The sequence below is a fragment of the Camelus ferus genome, chromosome 19 (assembly GCF_009834535.1).
Source record: "Camelus ferus isolate YT-003-E chromosome 19, BCGSAC_Cfer_1.0, whole genome shotgun sequence".
Lineage (NCBI taxonomy): Eukaryota > Metazoa > Chordata > Mammalia > Artiodactyla > Camelidae > Camelus > Camelus ferus.
Window position 1 is genome coordinate 32151443 of NC_045714.1, and position 16132 is coordinate 32167574.

At 51.3% G+C, this 16132-nt stretch overlaps 1 protein-coding gene and 1 long non-coding RNA gene across 4 annotated transcripts in view; one reads left to right on the forward strand and one right to left on the reverse strand.

Annotated features, from left to right (window-relative positions):
- Positions 1–580: 580 nt before the first annotated feature.
- On the reverse strand, positions 581–4011 carry LOC116657966. Its single transcript, XR_004313153.1, has 3 exons — positions 3590–4011; positions 1510–1615; positions 581–709 (listed from the first exon to the last, which is right to left on the reverse strand). It is a non-coding gene; the product is annotated as an uncharacterized LOC116657966 (long non-coding RNA).
- RASSF2 (Ras association domain family member 2) overlaps positions 2588–16132 on the forward strand; it is a 39119-nt gene continuing 25574 nt past the window's right edge. The window contains exon 1 of one of the 3 annotated variants that reach the window (XM_032461879.1): positions 2588–2774. The gene's annotated coding sequence lies outside the window, so the exon portion shown is untranslated. Of the gene's footprint in view, positions 2775–10273; positions 10563–15706; positions 15746–16132 lie in introns of those variants that run through there. The other 2 variants (XM_032461880.1, XM_032461881.1) reach the window with 2 other exon arrangements.

The window sequence follows — 16132 nt, forward strand, 5'->3', positions numbered from 1 at the left end:
TGACTCTTGAGATGTTATAGGGGGACATAAAAGAATCCGGAAAATCATTTTCTCTGACCGTGCTTGACATTTCTGTCATTGTTTTGCTTTGAGACTCCAAGCTCATCAGTGACCTCCTTGCTCTTTAAACTTGTGCTGTCCCATATGATAGCTACTACCTCCATGTTGTTATTATGCACTTGAAATGTGACTACTGGAACTGAATATTGAGTTTATGTAACCTTAATTAATTAAACCTTAAATTAAAAATTGATACTGAGTTCAGTTATTGGGAAACTTTTAAGCATGTTGGAATAATGTAGGTAAGTGAGTATACTTTTTCAAGTGAAAATTTTATAAAGCCTAAATACAGATCAAGTATTTTTGATGAAAATTGAATGTCCACATTGAGATGTGCTGAAGTATACATGCATCCCTGATTTCAGCCTTAGCACAAAACTAGAATGTAAAATATCTCATGAATAATTTCTTTATATTGTTTACACATTGAAATGGTAATATTTTGGTTATACTGGGTTAAATGCAATATATTATTAAAACTAGTTTCACTTATTTCTTTTTACTATTTTAATGGAGCTAGAAAGTTTTAAATTGCACCTGTGACATGCATTGTATTTCTACCGGAGGATGATTTTAGAAATACTTTTCTGCTGCTCCCTTGGGGCCATGTCCCTCCTGGCCTCCTGGTCCAGTCCCTGGGGATGGAAGTCTGCAAGAAAACATGGCTTAAGGGTGGGCTTTAATATATCAGTTTACTATTTGCAAAATATTAGCCCTTTTACAGAAGTCTTGTCCCTACATTGCCTTGAAGGATAAAGGCCTATTCCTTTCTCTCTTGTGCTTTCTGTACAGGGAAATTGATGAAAAGAAAGATGTTTTCTGGTGTCTTGAACTAATCAATCAACGTATTCACCAAGACAGAGAATGTAAGTGGAGAGGAATGGATTATTTTAAAGAAGTCAAGGTTCCTGGCAATTTGGACAATGTAAGCTTACCTCTGGCTCCAGCTGACTGGTCATAGGATGGTCACCTGACCCAAGCTGGGCCAATGAGCTGCTCTCATGGGAGACTAGAGAAGAGACTAAGGGATTCTAGTTGGACACGGCTGCTTTCTTCAGCAGGGAGTTCTAAGCCCCAGTGATGGAAGCGATGGCTACCCTTTGTCATGTGTTTAGGGGGCAGAGGACAGTCTCTGATAAAAGAGAAGAGCTGGCTCCTCAGAGACTTTCTGGGTTAATACAAGCCCTCCAGTTTCTGGATTTGCCTCTTACAGAACTCTCCCTGTAGTTCTGACCCTGAGGTTATAGGGAAATCCCCATGTCCTCATAATACATTCCCCTGAGAGTGTTCTTATTACCTGCAAAGTGAAGAAGCTTAACTAGTACAGAGTAGTAACTCCAAAGTTTAGAGTGGGAGAGGGGGAATTAAAGATTGAGCTTTGTGTTTATAGCTAGAGGGGAAAGAACCAGAAGATATACATATATATATATTCTTTTTTCCCCCCTATACCTATAGAAAAAGCTGATCAGAGGTCTCCTTGTTCCAGGGTAGAAGACACGGTTTTCAGCACCACTCTTCAGCTGAGTTTTGGTTTCCAAAGAGTTTGGTGGCCAGCCTGGGAAGCAGATCACCATTTGTAACATTGTTTCTAAGGGAGACACATTCCAAGATCCAAACAATGAATTTATAAAGACTGTTTGGCTTTCAGGAGGGATGAGCTGACCCAGCTGTACCCAGAGGTTTGTCTACCCATTAACCATTAGTCTCCCTTCCAGCCAAAAGGTGTGGGGACTGAGTCTGCAGGGCTGGAGTATGTGTGTGTGTGTTGGTTGGGGGCAGCGGGGCGGGTAGGGTAAGAATTCTGATAAGAGAGAGGCAACAGATAAGGTGCCCTGAATCTGGGGTGCTCCAGGGCTTCCTGTGCTCTGAGAGCCCCTGGAGATCCAGGGATGGCTAAGGAGGGAGGTGAGAAGTGGACAAAGAAACTTGGCCTCCTTCACATTGCTGTCGTCTACCAGCCGCATAAGTCCAAGGGGCCTTGATCAGCTCAAACCCTTTTTGGAGTAAGCAGCAGGTGTTAGGGGGAAAAAAAATCCCACATCCTCCGCCTGGGGAATCCAAGGCGCTTGAAGTGGGCTCCGCGGGACAGCGTGACTGTTCTCTTGGGAGTGGCTGTCACAGCACGGAGCGAGCCGAGGGGCCCAGGCCAAGACTCCATCCTTTTTGGAGGCAGCCGCGGAGAATGGGGTGAGGGGAGCCAGCTCATCCTCCCCACCCGACCCCACCCCCTTCTACCCACCCACCCCAGGCCGGAAGAGGCGCTGGCAGTCTGAGCCCCGAGTCGCAGGCGGGGAAGGAGGGGACGCGCAGCCACAGCTTTGTCTGGGAGGGAGGGGAGAAGCCCCGCCCACTCCGGAGGGAGGGCGGGAGAGGAGGGGGTAAGAAGAAAGGCTAAGAGAGGTGTGGGGGAGAGATGGAGAGCTAGAGAAAGAGGGGGAGGGCAGACGGTCAGACCGGATAGGGGCAGATAAAGGCAGAGCGGCGGGAAAGAGGGCGGGAGGGGCGGAGGGGGAGCGGGGGGCGGGAGGGGAGCGGGGGCGGGGCGCCCGACCCTCAGTGGCGCGGCTGCCGCCCGCCCAGCCCTGCTGGAAGTGAGCCGGGCCCGCCGACCGCTGACTGAGGCGCGGACTGGAGCACCCCTGGCCGTAGCACCCCCACTTTCCAACTCCACAGTCCCCGCAGCGCGCTCGAAATGCAGCCGGCTCGGGACGCAGGCAAGGCTCGGGCGCGGGGCGCGGGGAGCGAGGCTCAGGGCGCGAGTTGCGGGGCGCGAGGTGTGGTGCACTGGGCGGTCCTCTCTCCCCTGTCCCCCTCTCGCCTCGCCGAAAGTTTTCCCGCAGAGTGCCCTGCCCCGTCCAGGTCAGCCCCCCAGTCCTCGTCTGCCCCTGTTCTCCTCCCTCCTTCCCCAGATGCCGGGGGTCCCCGCGCGTGCGGACTCCCCAGAGGCCGAGTAGGCACGGAGCCCCAGCCCTCCTGCCTTCCGCCGGAGAAAGTTGTGGCTCCAGGCTCGTCCTCCCTCTCCGACCCCTGGGGGTCCTTCCTAATCTCTGCGCCACGAGCAACGGCGGGAAGGCGCCTCCATCCCATCCCCGGGACTTCCTGGCAAGAAGGCGTTGGGCGGCAGGTGCCAGGATGGCAGGCCCCGACAGCCCTGGGGAGTGTCCGACCCCAGTCCGGTCCCCTTCTTCCTTGCCCAACTGACGGTTCTCAGGAGGCCGGTTCCAGCCTCCCGGGCGGGCCGGCGGCGCGCCCGAGCCTCCCTCTGCCATCACAGGGGTGCTGGATGCTCGAGGGCCCTTGGTCCTGGTGGCACTTCCCCTTTGCTGTCTCCCTGCCCGCCTCCGCTGCTGGTGCCGGAGGTCGTTGCGAACTGCGTCTGCTTTCAACAGAGGGGCAACTGCCTGGAGCCAACGGCGGCCACTTCTGCATTTCGAACGCCTGCATTGCACTCAGCTCCTAACCTGGGAGAGCCCTGGGGACAGCAGAGAGGCTTAGTGGCCAGACAGGGAGACAGAGGATTCCATCTTACCCTGGGGCGCTTTGTGGGTCCTGGATTGTCCACAGCTCCTTCCTCAGCGCCTCAGTGACAGGAGGCTTCTGAACGCTGCTATGCACTTTATTCCCAGGTGTGCAGTCTGGGTCCCCAGAACTTGTTCTTCTAGAGAACAGAGGCCATGTCTAGAGCTGGCCAGGTTTATAGTATAGTATACATCACTTTACATGTGATGAGTGAATGTATAAACCAGTGACAACAGTTCCTGTCACAGTTGATCTGGTACAATGGGAGGAAAGAATTAGAAACAATGATTCTTTTAAACAGCTGTAAGGCAGAGCCAGGAGCCTTCTTTCCAGAGCATCTGGTGGAGGAATCTGGGGTTGGATTTATTTTACTTACCAATCCACAGTTACTCACTGGCACCTTTTTCTGCAGGTCATCTGAAAAATTAAAGAAACTTCTCATGGCTAAGGTATATTGGGTTGTTTGAGGAGAGGGCTTTTTCTTTTTAAACTTGTGTCCAAGTGCAGTGTCTGAAAGACCTAAGTATGGAGTTAGCCTGGGGAGGTGCCCATTTGGGATCAGAGACCCTGGAGTGGGGCCATGAGTGTGGCTACCAGCTGTGCTTTCTCCTCTGAACAGGTCTCCTCTGATGCCTGGCAGCTGCCACAGTCCACTGGGCCTCAGGGGGATAGAAGAGGGCTTCAAATGATGACTGAGCTCAGAGCAGTGGGGTCGCTTTGGAAAGACGGTAGTTCTTGTCCTGGGAGAAAAGGATGGAGGTATAGCATGCAACCTGCCCGGGCACCTGGAAGTCTGGGCTGGTTCAGTTCAGGATTCCCTGTGCTGGGAAGGCTAGAAGATGTGTCCTCCTCCTTCTTCAGAAGATGGGAAAGCAGAGGTAGAGTCCTGAGGAGACAGGATAATCTTTGAGGTGTAGCCCAGGTATATCCCATGTTCCTCCGCTCTCATTTTTATGCCTGTGAAACCTGGTTAGAGTGATGACGGGCAACTTTGCAGAGCCTGGCTGAGAGGAGGCCAGGGGATCTGGGGCCCCTAGTCACACCCTCCTCCAGAGGAAGTTAGGGGATATGCCCTCTGCCCCCAGCTGAGTGGGGCAGGGCGTGTGCAGTATCTGTCCTGCGGCCTCTCCAGTGGAGCAGCGTCCCTCCCTTCCTGAGGTTGGCCTCACTCTGCTCCTAGGGCTCCAGAGCTCACTGCTGTGCACGTCTGCTTGGCTTCTGTTTGGAGGGTTCAGATCCTCTCTCCAGTTTGTGTTCTCTTAGGAGTCGATCCAGGGCGGTAGACATCCCTACACACCTTGCTTTCTTTCCCTCCATTTTCCTCCTCGCTCTTGGATGTGCTGGCCTACCTGGGACCGCTCAATCGCCGGGTTTTGCTTTGACTTTTGGGTCTATTCCCTGGTGCCCTGGAGCCAAGCTTCGTATCTGCCCTCTGTATGTGAGCTGCTTAAGAATGGCCAAGAGAGTTGGTTGGAGAGGTGCCCAGGACCACGTATTCTGGCACCAATGCTGGAGTGCCAAGGGCTTGCTAGAAAGGGGTCCTGTCACCAAAGCACAAAAGGACCTTGGGCTAATTCCTTCCTTCAGTCCTCTCTAGGATACTTTGGCAGGAAGTGTCCTCAGTGGGAGGTGGGGTGTGGAGGTGGAGCTAGAAAGTCAGAGAATCCCTCCGAGAGGCTGTGAAGAGTGCTGGGAGGGGTGAGGAGGTGCACTCTTCACAATACGGTCCACTTATTTACCCCAATGACACACTGTCCTATTTAAACACCTCCCTGCCTCTCCAGAAGAATTTTAAATAAGCCCTTAAGGCTACCACAGGCCCGTGATTGCTGGTTTTATTTACTTGGCTGCTTGTGGGTTCCCATGGGGGACGTGGTGGGGGAAGGGATGGGACAGGGGCAGGAGGGGAAGCAGGACACAGTAAACAGGAACATCCTCCAGATCTGGTTGGCTGGGTGGCCAGGGGGTCATCTTTGATCACGCCTGGGATGGTAGACTCTGGAGCCGGTAATCACAGGCTGATGCACTGCTTGGGGATGACAGCTTGGGGCTGCGGAACTCTTGCCCAAGGCAGCTGTGACCAAGCTGGAGAAGGCAGCCTCTCACGGAAGAAGGGGACAGGGAAGGGCATTTGGTTAATTCCTGTGGGATGAGCAAAGTGACTTAGAATAGCTTTTCCTAATTCCTTCAATTGATTAAAAATTAGCAAAAAGATACCTTATATTTTCCTTGGACATGTCAACGCAAAATGATTTGGCGAAGTAGGTTTCCTCTTGCCTGCCTAGCACTTTACCCATAGTGTTTGTTTGATTAACTGCTCCTTTCTATAAGAGTGATGAAAAAAGTGTTGGATTTGGAGTTTGAATGTCATTCTATCATTTTCTAGCTGCATGATATTGGGCAATGTAATAGGTGCCAACAGCATCCTTCCCATGTTCCATTGACCTCAACCAATGAATGATGGGAGAAAGTGTACAAATACTCCAGCACTCTCACCTCTCCGGTGGAGTAACTCTGGGGCATGTTCTGTGTTGTTTTTCAGAGTTACCTAGTAGGACCAAATCTCAGTTGCTCACAGTGGTTACTGGCTCCCTTCATTGGCCACCTTCCTTTCCCACTCCCCTTCCACTTGCACTTGACTTCTTGTCTTACAGTTTCTGGGGGAAACCAACCTAATTCTTTAGTCTGTGGATTAAAAAGTCAGTTAAAAATCTCTGAATCTTAGTTTCCCCAACTGCACAATGGAAATGATTACTATCTTACTGTGATATGTGCTCCGACAGGGGCTGGCACACAGCAACCATTCAGGCGAACATTTGCTGGCTCACTGATGAGCACAGGTGGGGCGATGATGGACCGGGGGTGGGTACTGTGGTGGACTATGGAGAATTACCATGCTTTGGAATGAGGTTGTCTTTAGGTTAGGTGAGGAAACTGAGATCACTTGTTCATGGTTTTCACATCTAGGTTGTGACCAGTGTTGTGCTGATGAGTATTTAACAACTGGCTGTCCAGGGAGAACCCTTGCTTTTGTGGTGTTGGCTGATTTCTGTAGTGTATATGTTCCCACCATGGCTGATTTCAAGCGACTAACATGATGTCACTGAACACTGAGTTGGGAAGAAGTGTGCACCATCGGCCCTTGAGAGCCAGTGGGAGCCAGCTCCAGCACACACGTGGCTGTGACTGAGCTGGGATGTGACTAGTGGTCTTAATTTCTAATTTTGTACACAGGATGAGGAGGGTAAGGATTGCACTAGCTGCCAAAATTTGGAGTGTGTTCAACTCTGCTCTGAACTGACTGAATCACTGCGTATGAGACACTTCTGGGGTCCATTTAAAGGTCATTAAGATGTTTATGATATGAGTTTTTGTGGGCCTTGGTTTCCCCATCTCCAAGGCAAGAGACTAGGTGATTCCACGGGTCCCTTCTAGCCCTTGGTCTCTTTAGGAAGAGTCCATTGCGTTCTCCTTCTGTCCATACAAGAAATTCTTTAACTAAACCAAACCTTACACGTGTCTATGCTTAGGTTGCCCACCACGAGGCACCCAGCACTGGACCATCCTAGTTTTACTGGAGTCTTTGCTGCAGGCACAAGGATTTTCAGTAGAATTATCCCAGTAAAATCCTGCCTTCCTTGTGTACACAGTTTCACTTAATGACATAGGCCTGTTGTGTCCCTAGAGGAGGCCTGGGGAGTGGGGAAGGAGGATCTGGTTTTGCATGGAAAGGCTACTCCCTACTTTTCTGAACCACTATGCAATGTGGTAGACACCCAAGTGGAATCCAAGAAAAATCCATGTGGAGAAAGAGATGTCGTTATGACAGAATTCAACATTCCTGGTTTGGTTTACTCAGACCGCTCTGTTGACAATCCTTCTGAGGGAGTCCCTGACTGAGCAATTCGACCCATAGGAATTTTTATCCTAAGTATGTAATTGGACATGTGCAGAAAAATATGTGCATGGGGGATGTCCCATGCAGCATTATTTATAAAAATAACAACCAAAAATGGAGACTAAGTGTCCAACGATACTCAACTTGTTAATCATAGTATATCCATACATTGAAATACCATATGCCTACAAAAAAGTAGTTTATAAATGTGTACCTGTTAATGTGGGAAAATATGATATATTTCTAAAAAAATAGCTTACCAAAAATGTGCTGTTTTTGTAAAATACATCATATTATCCATTTATATTTGCCTCTGGAAGGATGTATGGCAAAATGTTAATAGTGATTTTTCTGAGTGATATAGAATTTTGGAAGGTTTTGATCTTAAATTTTTTTACATTAAAGATTTTCAATTTCTTATTATGGTAAAATATAGTCAATATAAAATTGACCCTTTTAACGATTTTTAAGTGTATGTTTCGGTGGCTGTCTTAGTCTGAGCTATCTCATTACAAATACCACAGACTTGAGTTACTTATAAACAACAGAAACCTATTTCTCACAGTTCTGGAGGCTGGAAGTCTGGGATCAGGGTGTCAGCCTGGTCAGGTCAGGGTTCTCTTCCAGATCGCAGACTTCTCATTCGTATCCTCATGTGGCAGAAGGGGCCTGGAAACACTGTGAAGTCTCTTAATCCCGTTCATGGCTCCCCGCTCATGACATAATCACCTCCCAAAGTTCCCACCTCCTAATTCCATTGTGGGATTTCAACATGTGAATTTGGTGGGGGGACACAAACATTCAGACCATAGCGGTGGCATTAAGTGTTCACAGTATTGTGTGACCATCACCGCTATTCATGTCCAGAACTTTTCCATCATCCCAGACACAGACTCTATACCCATTACTAACACTAACTCCCCATCCCGTCCCCCGACCCCAGCTCCTGGGAGCCTCTCCTGTACTTACTGTCCTCATGAACTCGCCTATTCTAGGTTCCGCAGAGAAGTGGAATTGTACAATAATTGTCCTTTTGTGGATCTTAATCTTTTTGTTTATCTATATTTTTGTAATGAAAAAGTCTGCTTTACTTGTATAATAAAAACGAAAGGAATGCGAAAGCTCTGGGAGAGAATTGTGGCATTTGGTCTCTGGGGTTTTCTTTTCTTTTTAACAACAATTATAATACAAATTTATGTTAAAAATCTTGAATTGAAAGTGAGACATTTCCTCTGTTCTTTTTTTTTTTCTTTTCCTTTTCCAGTTTTATTAGGTAGAAGGTCTCTGGGGTTTTCATTTCAGGCTGGGTCACAAGGTCTTGGCCACCCTTGCCACCCCTTCTGCCGTCACCTGGGGCGGGGGCAGGGTCTGACCTCCATCTCAGCCTGGCAAGACAAAGGTGGACAGCCAGTGGGCCTCGGAGCTGATCACAGGTGGGGCTTCCTGGGCCCTGGCAGCTGGGCCCCTCCTGTGGAATCATCTTACCCGGGGTTTCTGTGTGTGACGCGGGGGTTGAGAGGCTGTGCCTGGTGTTCACGGTGCCTCAAACCTAACAGCTGTCCTGCAGTCAGCGAGGTTAAAACTCAGGGTGGTTGAGACCATCTTCCTTAAAGATTGAGAATGAGAGCCTCAAGCTTTCTATTTTAAGCGTCTTTTGTGTGTTCCAGACCCTGTGGCTCAGTTCAACCGGCTAAACACCCACCGTGGCAGCTGCGGGTGTGGCTGCTGAATGCTGCATCCCAGGCAGGTCAGCCCGATGGAGGTGGAGGGGGAACTCGAGCTGGGGTCCATGAGACCCTAAGTACTCTGGGGAGGTTGGTGGCAATCTCAGATAATCAGAGCCCTCTTCCTAAAGCTCCATTAGGACCTTACAGTTGATTATACAGGCGTCTGGGGCAAGGGTTGCTCTCTTGCATGTGCCAGAGGTCGTGTATGTGACGGGATAACGGAGGACGTGGTGGGGTGGGGGCCGCAGAGGTGGCACATGTGTGTGCGGCAGTCTGGTCTGAGGTCGGGAAGCTTCAGGACCCAGAAGCCAGGTTGCATGGCTCTATTCTGGGGTCATGGGAGTGGGGCAAGTGGCTTTGCTGTGGGACAACTTGTTCTGTGGAAATGCTTAAAGTTTTTCATTTAGCAAGCTCCCAGAAGGGCCTGTCCGGCTCTCCAAGTGAGCTGGTGGACGAGAGCAGGTCTGGGAGGGACACAAGTGCCCACTGTGCTCTTCGGAAGCTATGTTCCCTGACCCTGTCTGTTTTCTGTCTGCCCAGCAGAAGGCTTCTCTTTTAATCCCAGACCGTGGAGGGAGTGTAAAGCTTTTACAGAAATGGCTTTGGAGGCCATTTCGAGAAGTTCTGCTTTTCATGGTGATTTTTTTTTTTTTTTTTTTAGGGTTAGCTGGTTGCAGGACAGGCAGAGGAGAGTGTGAGTGTGGTTTTGTGGAAAACTTCCCCCTCAGCCTCCTGGAAATGTTCTGGAAACCCCCGGACCAGCCATCTCTCTTGGCTCTGAGGTCTGCTGTGTGAGGCTGAATTTCCCCACACACGTGGTAGCGGGTTAACGAGGTTAGAGAGGGATGGGTGTAAGGTACTCCCCAGTGGCTGCCCCAGGAGAGGGCTCAGCACACGCTGGATCCTTCCTCGCCGCTTCCAAGGGCAAGGAACCTGCCCGTCTGTGCGGGTGGAGGAGGCCAGCGCTTTTGGCTTTCCAGTCCTGGCCCCAGGTGGCCCAGAGAGGAAACCTCAAGATCTCTGCACACAAAGCTCAGATGCTCAGCCTATAGCACCAAAAAAGGGAAGAGCCGCTGGGGTTCCCTTAGGAAGGGGATGTGAGGTCAGAGATGAGTCTCAGAGAAACACTCAGTAAACAGGAAGTGTGGCCAGAAAGAAACTGTGCTTGTGGGAGATGCGGGACTGCAGGCTCCTGTCTCACCTGCCCGGATAAGTCAGCGGTCCCCGCGGAGCTGGTGGCAAGTGGGGACTCAGCGCACAAGGAGTGATACAGACCTTGGGCCCTTCCTGTGGGACGGGGCTCCACTTAAATCTCATAATCATTGGGCTGGAGGAAAGCTTAATTTGCCCTTCTGGAGGTAGGACTTTAAATATCCTATAAAACAGCCCTCACTTTTGAGAAATGCAGGTCAAGGAATGCTTGGTCTTGTTTATCTTATTTGCCTCCATCAACTTCCCACTCTTTCCTCCGGCCAAGTCGGTCACACGGAATTTTGCATTTTGTTGAATTGTATCCTGTGAAGGGGTACATCTTGGCAGGGCCCCTCTGGTCCACGGTGATGGAGGTGCTGCTTTAGGGGGGCAGATGTGAGCGGGCCCTTCCCTGCAGTCATTGGCGGGTTAGCTTTTTAGGTCTTTGGTTTCTCTGAGCTTCAGTCTAAGTTCTACACACACACTCCCTCTCTCTCCACACACTCCTGCACACACACACCCTTCCTTACACACACACACTCTCCCTTACACAGCTATACCCGTACATTTACTCACATGTACACACTCATACCTACACAGTCACACACATACAGCTTTTTCTGCTGGAGTTTTTGCCTCCTTTATGCCTTTTTTTGTCCCACTCCGACTCCCTGTTTATCTGATATGAGGCTAAGAGCCTTTGGGTTTGCTTCTAAATATCTATCCAGAAGGTCAAGGGCTTGTGAATGTTGGTGGGACGTCCCTGTAAACACTTAGTTGCTCATCTGGGCCTGCAAGGTGATTGTTTGGGTGAGTGAGTGTTTGTTGTGACTCTCCAGGTCACTCACCCGGCCACCTGCCCGCTAGCATGGGAGTGGGAGGCAGGTCTTCCCGTCAGGAATCCTGGAACCATTTCCTGAGATCTTCCCCAGCCACACTGGGGAGTTCAGACCTGTGTGCAGAAGGCCTGAGCAGGAAGGGCCAAGGCCCCAGTTGGCAGGTGGAAGGAGCGGGGGCTTTTGCAGACCATGCTGCTGGCAGGAGGGAGCCCAGCTTGGCCATCTGCTGAATCTCAGGTCCTTATCTGACAGGTGAGCCCTACAGGGGTTTGCCTCCTGGGAAGGGAGTGGGGCTGCCTATCAGCAGGGGCCGGGTAACTGTTGTAAGTCAGACCCCCAGGCTTTTTCCAGGAGGAGGGAGACAGGTGGTTTGTGGGGCCCATGAGTGTGAAAGGTAGCTTGTTCTTTAGACACAGGGTAAGATGTGTCTGGGGGTTCGTGGTTCTGTGGCCTTGCAAGCAGCTGGGTCCCTGGACAGGATCTCCACCCCCGGCCCCTGCAGGGCCTGCTTTTCCTACAGCTTGTCTGCCAGGCCAGTCACTGGCTCACCTGTCGTCCCCACGACTGGGGTGTGCTGCGGCCGCAGCTGAAGCCAGCCTGCAGCTGCCTGTCCTGCTCGGGGCTCCTCATGTCCAGCACTTAGGGCACTGGCTTCATGTCAGCTCTGTGATCTGAGACAAGATGCCTCATCTCTGGGACCTTCTGTTTTTTCATCTTCAAAACGGTAAAAATAAAGCCTTCCCCATAGGTTCTTCTAAGAAATGAGATAAAGCTTCAGGAGTCTTGTTACCAGCAGCACCAGCAGAGCTGCTCGAGAAGTACTGAGTCAGAAACTGGGGGGTTTCCATATTCAGTGAGCCCTCTGGGGGATTCTGATGTCCACTTCCCTGCAATATGGCCAGATCAGGTGACTTTTAGCTGAAAACTCTCTCCCTTCACCTCTGAAGATGCTGGAGTAAATAAGGGTTCTGCTTTGCAGCAGACAGCCCTGGGTTGAACTCCAGCTCTGCCTCTCCCTGGCTGGGTGTCTTTGGACAAGTTACTTCACTTCTTTGTGCCTCAGTTGCTTCATCTACAAAATGGGAATATTCGAGTTTCTTTCTTCATGGGGTTGTTGTGGGGATTAAACAGCTGACAGTAAGCTCACATTTCTGCTAGCTGTCTATTCTTCACATCTGTTGTTTTATTATTAGCATAATAATAATACGGTGATTGTTCTGGTCTCTGTTTGTGGAGGAAACAGGTGACCAAGGCCTCCTTCGACTCGTCTTCTGCTAATTCACTGTAAGCGCCATCCCGCCTCAGGCAGGACAAGCCATCCTCTTCCCAGATGCCTTCGCCTCCCTATTCCCTCATGTCTAGCATCCTTCAGGGGTGGGGAGGGGCGGAGCTTTGTGTTCACAGTCCCAGTACAGCTGAGGAAGTGGAATATGTATACCCAGCACACTTGACCTTATTTCTCCCTCTGGTGCTGTTGGATGTCAGCCCTTTTCCTGAGCAAAGTGACTGCGAGAGCTGTGTGGGTGGGTCACTGGGGGCCTGGACACCTGGGGTGGAACAGGGGAGGGAGGAGGTACATGGGCTTGGCCAGTAGTGGGTCTTTTATTGAATAAAGAGTGTAGATGGTAGATAGAGTGTGCTGTTCCCTTCCTAGGCGGCCTGCGTTTTGCCCGTGTCCAGGACAGGCTCAGGTGGAATCTCTTGTAATCTCTAGATCTTGGCAGGGCCCCAGGCCGAAGCTCAAGTCTCCTTCCTTGTGTGGCACAATAGGGCTGGGGTTTCCTGTTTGCCATCGACACTTCTTCCTGCCCCCGTACCAGGGGGCTGAGGTGCAGAGGGGTGAACACTGTCTTCTCTGTCACTGCTTGGTTACAAAGCAGAGTCCCTCAGGAGACCAGATGAGGCAGTCTTCAACACTATAGTATGAAACACTTTGTCAGATAACTTTCTTCTCCAGCCCAGGGGCTCCAGACTGTCCCCAGAGGGTAGGGCAGGGTTCAGAGAAGAGGTGGGGAGAGGCCTCAAAAGGGGAAGCTGCAGGCCTGCAGCTAGCATTTCCTTTGTATCTGGGGCCCGTAGCGGGCTTCCTGGCTTCTGTGGTGCGGTGCCTCGGTTCGCTGGACGGGGGCCCTTGCCTCAGCTCTGTGCCTGCATTCACTAACCCTCTGGGATGCTCTACACTGTCTCCTTTTCCCTTTGAAATAGTAGTAATGTGGGGGGTGGGGAACTAAAGACTCAACTCAGTTTGCTTTTGGAAAATTCTGCTCCTTCCATTCTTGAAAGGCTGCTTTGAGATGCATTAGTGGGTGTCCTCAGTTTACACAGATCTATCCCTGCCAGATTCCATCGTGGTCCTCAGCCCTGGTTGTACACTGACATGACCTGGGGAGGCTTTAAAAATGCGCATGCCCGGATCTCCTCCCAGAGGGTCTGATGAAATTGGTCCGGAGCTGCAGCCTGGACCTCAGGAATTTTAAATCAACCCCCAACCCTGCCCCGCTCCAGAAGAGTCTGATGAGCACCCAGCATTCCAACCTCTGAGGTGTCTTGCGCGCCGAGGTCAGCTGATCCTCCTCCCCACCTTGGTTTCAGCTGAGGCCTGGCCAGGTGCACGTCCCTCTCGCTGGTCAAGGAGCGGCGCCGTGGCATGGAATAAGCCCCCCCTGCTCCCAGCCCGGGGCTCTCTCTGAGTTACACTTTCTTAGACCTGGGACTGCCCGGGTCCTATAACCAGCTCTTGCGCCCCCACCTCCACCCTACCCTGGGAGCGAAGGTGGGAATGGGGTGGGGCCTGGCTCCTGGGATGCAACCAGGGGGGCATTTTAGGAAACAAAAACCATAAAACACACAAAAGAGGGCATTTCTTCTCACTTTGGACTTTCCTGCCAGGGGCTGTCCCCCTTTCTGTTCTGTATTTGCCTGCTGGGGACTTTCCAGTTGATCAGTAAGGTGAGAGACACTTAGTCTCTAGGCTGGAACCGAAACTGCGAAGGGATCAGCCGGCCTCCTGGGGATGCTCGGAGACCAGAGTAACTGTGTCGTGTTTTCCCGGCTCCATTTTCACCAAGGGAGTGTGAGGGCACAGGGGTCTGGAGGAACCAAAAGCTAAGAACAGAGGAGATCCTACTCTCTTTGAAGAGAGCTGTGGCTGCCTTTCCCACCTCCTCAAGCTTCCTGAGGATGTAAATGCCTGCCCTCCTCACAGGAAGCCGAGCCGGTTCATTTCAAGGGCCAGGACGGCCCCTCATTTATCCTCGGGGAGGCTGGAAACACCTGTGAATGGGGGGTCTGCGAAAAAGAAAAGGAAAGGATCCTTTGTGCTACAACTCCGGGTTTCGGCTGGTCCAGAGCTGGGGCAGGTCTGTCCCCATTCGCGCAGCTCAGCCTTGCCCTGCACCTGGCGGTCCTCTGCGGCAGCTGTCTCCCCCAGCTTGCGGGCGGGTGGGAGGAGGTGACAGAGCCAGGAGCTGCTTCAAGCCCTAATGTGGGCAGGTGAGGTGGACGCTGTGGTTACCCACCCAGAGCCCCTCTATCTATTGCATGTTCTGGGCGTGGACTGCCGACAGGTCCTAGCTGCACTCACTGCCTCCTCCCAGGGGTGGCTCTCAGCCAGTGACTGACTAGCACAGGGCACAAGGGCCTGGCCTGCCTGTGTCAGGCGGGGACAATTCTGCGGGGTTATGCACACCCTAGAGCTCCCATGGGATCAGCCTGTCACGGGCTGCAGCCGAACCTGTGTTACTGCCTCCTTCCCCGGCCCAGTCCTGCTTCCCTTACTCACTTCCAGTTTCTCCTGAAAACACTTCCTCAGGGACTTGTGCGCACAAGAATCCTTGTTTTGACCTCTGCCTCTAGGAATTCCCTGAACTGAGACAGGAGATTAGCTTTCCTTGGGCTGACTGTTGAATCCGCTGCCTCCCTTGAGACTGGGAACATATGCAGGAGAGAGGCCCAGTCTGGGAGCTGGGGGGCCAGAGAGGGGCAGCTCCAGGTCCAGGAGGGGCACAAAGCACCAAATGGATGTTTTCGGTGTGGTGGGTGATAAGTGCTGTGATGGAGGATAGGCTGAGTTGTGGGCGCCTGTCCCCCAACCCTGTGCTGGGACAGAGGTAGAGCTAAGCTTTGGATCAGGGTCTAGGAACATGTGAGTTTGCTTGGGTCTGAGAAGGAGCATGGACACACCCAGAGAGCAGGAAAAGCGGTTCCAGAAAATCCTTTGTAACAGCGACGTCATCATCGCCCCATGGCTTAGGAACCTTCCCAAGACATTCTCTTGGATCTTAGGGAAGGTCGTACCCTCAAGTTATCTCTGGAGGAAGCAGGAAGTGATGGATGGGTTTTCACATGGGATCTACTAAGTTCCACTGGTAAGCTGCTTCCACTTCCACTGGCTTCGCCCAGGTGTTTAATAGAGCTGAGGAGAACTTGGAACATTCTGCCAGGGCATGAGGTTGGTGCCACAGGAGAGGACTGACCGGCTGGTGGCCTCATCAGGTCTGCAGTGTAACTAGGTGAGTGGGAGGCTCACATCCTGACTCGGCAAGCCCAATGGTACTCACATCTCCAGACATTTCAGCACACGTACTTTGGTAGTTAGTAAACCTTCAGTATACGTTTTATCTTTTAAAGTTTTTCTGAGGAGAAATTGTACTGATTTAGAATTATTGAGGAGTAAATGGCCATGTTCACAGAGGGGTTCAGCAGATTTAAATATGTTTCAGACTTCTAAAGAGCAGCTTCACGTCAAAAATTATTTGTGTCAAAGCTGCCCTTTCTTTCCTGTCCCCATCTTTCTCCCTCCTCCGTTCATTCCCGTCCCCATCTCTCTCTCTCCCTCCATTCATTCCCGTCCCCATCTTTCTCTCTCCTCCATTCATTCCCGTCTGCATCTCTCTCTC